The 6,000-nt window shown below is 44.0% G+C and overlaps 1 protein-coding gene across 4 annotated transcripts in view; it reads right to left on the reverse strand.

Annotated features, from left to right (window-relative positions):
• flna (filamin A, alpha (actin binding protein 280)) overlaps positions 1 to 4,379 on the reverse strand; it is a 53,863-nt gene extending 49,484 nt beyond the window's left edge. For 2 of the 4 annotated variants that reach the window (XM_080443697.1, XM_080443694.1), the window contains exon 1: positions 4,143 to 4,378. The gene's annotated coding sequence lies outside the window, so the exon portion shown is untranslated. Of the gene's footprint in view, positions 1 to 4,142 lie in introns of all 4 variants that reach the window. The other 2 variants (XM_080443696.1, XM_080443695.1) reach the window with 2 other exon arrangements.
• Between the last annotated feature and the right edge of the window lie 1,621 nt (positions 4,380 to 6,000).

The following is a 6,000-nucleotide window of genomic DNA, read 5'->3' on the forward strand; positions in this document are numbered from 1 at the left end:
TCTGCTGCTCTGTCACGCTACTAGGTGATTGGAATTTACCTTAAGAATTACAAGTCAGGACATGAGACAGACAGACAGAAGGGAAGGGATGGATAGAGACATTAGAGAGTACAACTCATGCCTGAACAGTGAACACTGGATTAGGCACGCTGCCCTGTCGTTTAGTTCCCTCTAGTGGATACTTTTGGTATTGCTCTGTGTTGTGTCAGGTGTTTGTTGCTCCACTTTTCTCCACTCAGTTTTCTTTCCCTCTATTGTCTCTTGTTCCACTTTTCTCCACTCAGTTTATCTTCCCTCTATTGTCTCTTGTTACACTTTTCTGCTTTACTTCTATTATGCACCATGCATTGACCTTGAGTTCTTCTTCCACTCATGTTCTCACTGTCTTTTTGATCCACATCTGCCTTCTCTCACACAGTCACCTCTTCTTATATTCATCTCATATCACCCCAATGTTTTTATTTATGTGGGAGAAGTAAGTCCAGGGGGGTCCCCAGAATAATTAAGAACCCAGGTGGTTCCCCAGCTAAATTAAGACCAGTTTAATTTCACAATTATTTCACCAGCTGGAAGAGAGAGAGAATGCTGCACCCCAGTGACATTGCCTATTCAGATCATAGGTTTCAGTCTCTCCACTGCTATCTCTCGACCTATAGTATAGTCAGTTGTAGAATTCTGTACTAAATCTAATCTAACAACAAAAATCTTATCTTATTGGGGTCTGTGTTCTTAATATCAATCTTTGACATTAAGAAATTTGAGAACCACTGGATTATGAAGATCTTGGATTCAAAACTATGATTCAATAAGCAAGTAAACCATCTAATTGACAGCTGAGGACAATTTGGTCGACAGCTAAAGGATGTAGTGGACATTAGCACTAGTTTGGTTGTGGGAAACCAACTGCAAACCACTGAACAATAAGTTCTGTCATGTTGTTGTGCAATCATCATAGCTTTCAGGCTTTTCTTTTTTTTAAGAAGAAGAATATAATGCACATTAAGAAACGCCAATCATAATTATGGACGTTATTATAAATACAAGATTATGATTATGGATCAATTATCTCTTCCTCTTCTCTCTCGCACACAATTGTGTTATTGTCAGACCAGCCAGTGATTCAGATGGCAATCTAACTACGCCTATTGTTCACCACACCCAATCAGCCTCAGCAAAACTCAATAGAGGAAGTTTGATGAGCGATGCTCTAACCACAAGACACTCACACTCACACTCACACACACAAAACACACATCTATGTGGTGGTGAATAAAATGAGGCGCGCAGATTACAGCAAATTGTGGTTTTGCTCTTCCAGAGAGAGAGACAGAGAGACAGAGAGAGAGAGAGAGAGAGAGAGAGAGAGAGAGAGAGAGAGAGAGAGAGAGAGAGAGAGAGAGAGAGAGAGAGAGAGAGAGAGAGAGAGAGAGAGAGAGAGAGAGAGAGAGAGAGAGAGAGAGAGAGAGAGAGAGAGAGAGAGAGAGAGTGTATGTGTGTGTGCGCGTGTGTGTATTTAGGTGGCACTTGGTTGCTGTTTCTCAAAAGTAGGTCAGGTAAGTCAGATAAGGGCAACATAAACTTTTCCATCATGCTTCATATATCTGTTGTCATATTGTTCATCTCTAAGGTTTCTTTATTGGAAACATTAGTAGAACACTATTACTGCATCATGGGAAGACCTAAATTTGTAATAAATAATAACAATCTCCCCTGGAGTCAGGGATATTCCTTACATCAGAAACCAAATATACAAATATCAATCATATTTATGTTTTAAACTTTTGAGTTCACAAGACTTTTATGGCTGAAGTCGCTTTCCAAAATAAAGGTTTGGAAACCTTTGGCGCACAGTCTGTTCACTTGGGAATGAAAATGACACATTCCATTGGTTTGGTCTTAACTTCTCCACAACAAAGCCCAGTTGTCTTTCATTCAGCTGTCCCATGTCCTCTTTCCACTCTTTGTTCACACACACCGCAAAATCTTGAGTGTTGTTTTAAATCTGAGTGAAAAAATTTACAAAAAGGGTCCATTCTGGTCTGTTTTTACACTCTCAGAGTTAAATAAACACTCAAGGTTTTGCAGGGCACAGTCCCTATACTGGAGACAGCTTAGGCCTGTAAATCAAGACAGTGTAGGCTACTGTTGATATAGACCCATAAACAACCAGATTAATGTGACCATGGTCACTGGTCCAGTCATATGACCATATAACATGATTCCATCAATGTTGTGATAAGTGTACAGACAGTACAGACAGTAGCCTGGTATAGAGGATAGCCTATCTATGCACAACAATCCCATATAACTAATGGAATTACATTTATCATTCAAGGATAAAACTAAATTAAGCTGCTATCGTTTAACGAGCGAGGAGCTTCGGGTTAGTACATGCTTTTTTTCCAGAGTGCATCCCAAACAAACATAACTCATGTTAAGACGTGAGAAGTGCATGTGTTGCTCTCCTGTGGGTGCGTGTAATGCAGCGGTTATCAACCAGTGGTCCGGGGACCACCAGTGGTCCTTGAGGGGGTTACTTCCAGGTGGTCCCCAGCTAAATGATGGAGAGTTGGTAACCAAATGGACCCTTTATAGATCTTTAACTCAAGAGTTACATTATTGTTAAACGATCTGCATTCATTTATTAAATAATTGTTATTTTGATCAACGTTTGCCTGTTATCGCTCCTATGGTACGAACATCAATACAGCATGGGAATTTGTGGGACAAAATCGTATCCAACATAACAAAATATTCTAAGTATTGGGTCCTGAGAGTCTAAATCTCATCAAATGGTGGACCATGGCTCAAAATGCGAATAATAATGGACCTTGATATGAAAAGGGTTGAAACCCACTGGTGTAATGCATCTGGGGGTGTGAGACCCGTTCTCGGCGGCGGGGGGCGCACGCAGCCACCAGGCAGGCCCCGGTAACGGTAAAGCATTGGAGCAGCGGGGACAGTGTCAATGTTTTACCATATTTGGTGTGGAACCCCTCATTATAATAATACCGGGGGAAGGGAGATGCTTCGGTGAAGTTCTGTCCTGCTCTCGTTCTCTCTCTCTGTGTGTGTGTGACGCGTAAGTTCACTCATGTTCGTTCGTGACAGGACAATGACAGCCCATGGCATAGATAGACAACCGTCGCACGTATGACGACCGCCACTGCGTGTTCAGTGGGATATTTGCATGGATGGATGATAAGCTGCTCTGTCGTGCTGTCCAGCTGTTAAACAAGATGGTCCCAGTCCAGCCTCCTCCTCTATATATCCTCTGCCATGAAACTTCCAACACCAGCCAAACTTAAAGAGACGTACTACAACCGTCGCTGTAAAAGTTAGTGGAGCGTGAGAGGTGTGGCGCTCCACGGGAGCAGCCCACCCGGTGAGGGAATGAACTCTATCGTCTATATCACTGGTTCCCAAGCAGTGGGTCGGGACCCATCTGGTCGCGGGCACATTTTTATGGGTCGCGAGTAAATATCTCCCCCTTTTTCCGTTTGCTACATTTAAAACAAAATATATATTTTTCGAAAGATTTAAACAAGTTTAAAAAAAACAAATCACAACCTTTCATCTATTAAAAACAATTTCAACATTTTTCAAAAGTATTTCATTAAAACTAAAACAAAAAATCTAATCATTTCCATTAATAAATAAATAAAAAAGTTTAAGAAGTAGTGAAAATAGCAGATCTACAAGCTCGCAACTAGGCAGCAAAGCAACGTGTTTGTGCTTGCAGATCTGCTATTTTCTCTAGTTAGGGTCCCGGGCAAACGTCTAATTTCTCTTTTGGGTCTCTCGAGCTAAAAAGTTTTGGAACCACTGACTGGTCTATATATCCATTCCCATATAAACAGTGCCGTCCAATGTGACTGCATGTTCCACATCGCTCCAAGATGGCACTTCAAACAGAATGGTAGCCAAAAGACCAACAGGTTTACCGAATCCAATCAATTGGCAAGTGTTTAATATGGGCGAGCGCATAATACGGCGCGTTTGGCACAGGCGAGCTGTGCCCATTCATGCTGGCATCACCTATACCTACCCGTTATCTCAATAGTGGCCAACTAATCAAGACAACGACGCAGACACCGCGACATTCATTATAATAGGGATGAAAAGGTAACTGCAACACTTACGTGTGTATCGTGTAACGCTCTCTGTAAGAAGCTGGTGTGTCGCTATCCCGGTCTGTGTGCGTGTTGCCCGTAGTACGCCTGTCTCCTGTGCGCTCACAGTGCGCGCAACGTTCGCAGAGTGTGTGTGGTTGCGGACCTCCCTCCCCGTGCGCAGCAGCAGCAGTCCCGTGGGGAATGCTTATGGTTGTATGGTGGAAAAGAAAGAGGGAGTTCTCTCCTCTCTTTTTCTCTTTTCTATCTAAACCCTCTCACTCGGTCCTACCGCGAGAGCCTTAATTGGTAAAGTATCAAAGGGGGGAATGGGGGGTGTGTGTTCCTTTCTCCTCTTCTCTGTGCTGCTTTTATAGGGGTGACGTCATGACCGCGCCTTCGGATTTTAAAGGTATGATGTCAGTGCATGGCCTCTACGTTGCCCCATGTCTCTCCTCAGTCCTCACTTCTCAGCCTTGCTGGGGGTGCCAATATAGGGTCTCTCTCTCTCTCTCTCTCTCTCTCTCTCTCTCTCTCTCTCTCTCTCTCTCTCTCTCTCTCTCTCTCCCCCTTCCTCTCTTCACCCCTCCCTCTTTGCCTGTGTGTGTGTGTGTGTGTGTGTGTGTGTGTGTGTGTGTGTGGGTGTGAGAGAGAGAGAGAGCTGTTGGTGGGACCCCACATCTCTCTGCACTCTGTCCACCTTCCTGTTATCTGTTATTGTGCAGACAGGCCACTGAACAGAGAGCCATGTTTCTGTGTCTGTCAAAGCCTGCTCTGACTCAACACTGTGGGGGGACGGGCTTGGGGGGGTGGTTTGTCTGTGTGTTTGCGTGCGTGCATGCGTGTGTGTGTGTGTGTGTGTGTGTGTGTGTGTGTGTGTGTGTGTGTGTGTGTGTGTGTGTGTGTGTGTGTGTGTGTGTGTGTGTGTGTGTGTGTGTGTGTGTGCACTCTCCAGCTGAGTATTGGCTCAGGGAACAGGAATGTTCAACCTCTCATGTGCCCTCTCTGCTTACAGTTCATGGGTCTGGTTTAGAAGGAGGGGGGGTGGAGGTGAAAGGGAATGGAGGGAAATCCTGCAGAGGAAGGTGGAGAGGAAGAAGAAAAAGGGGAGAAGGAAGGAGAGAGGAAGCTAAACAAGGAAGGTGAGAGTCTAATGCGTTTAGATGGGCCTAGAGGAGGGCGGGGGAAGCTGACAGGATAGGATTTGGAGGTTGAAGACAGAGAGAGAAATGAAAGATGATGAGAGGAGAGAGAGAGAGAGAGAGAGAGACCAGAGCGAGGGGCAGGAGGAGGAGAGAGAGTGGCTTGAGAGAGTTGATGCTTCTCTTCTATAAAAAAAGCAACATTGTAAATATAGACACAAAGCAGCAATTGAGGGGTATACAAGCCACCAGACTGTTAGAAGTTGAATGCGGCGAGGGTCTAGAGTAGACCTTTGACAGTTTCCAACACCTGCGTTAAATTGAACTGACAGGTTTAATGAAAAAATAACAGATACTCATTAATTCACAGCCAAATCTGCTTTCGTTTTCAACAACGCCACCACCGCCACCATAATTCTGACGTTTAATTAAACTCCTCCCATCAGGACAATTGGGGTCAGATTTGTTGTGCAAGTTTGCACTCAACTTCTAATCATTGTGAAAATGTCATGTCTCTACCATTTACCATCACACAGAATAGAAATTTCAAAACTGCAGCAGAAGGAAAGCCAGCACGTACGTAACAATAGAGTTTCAGCCCTATGGGATTGAACCCCTAATTATCAACTTATTGCCTCTAACTCCCCCTCTTATTTAATGACCAAGAAGAAAGCTGTGAAGTTTTATCTGTAATGTGTGTGTGTGTGTGTGTGTGTGTGTGTGTGTGTGTGTGTGTGTGTGTGTGT

The sequence above is a fragment of the Gymnoscopelus braueri genome, assembly GCF_963280865.1.
Source record: "Gymnoscopelus braueri genome assembly, chromosome: 12".
In the NCBI taxonomy this organism is placed as follows: Eukaryota; Metazoa; Chordata; class Actinopteri; order Myctophiformes; family Myctophidae; genus Gymnoscopelus; species Gymnoscopelus braueri.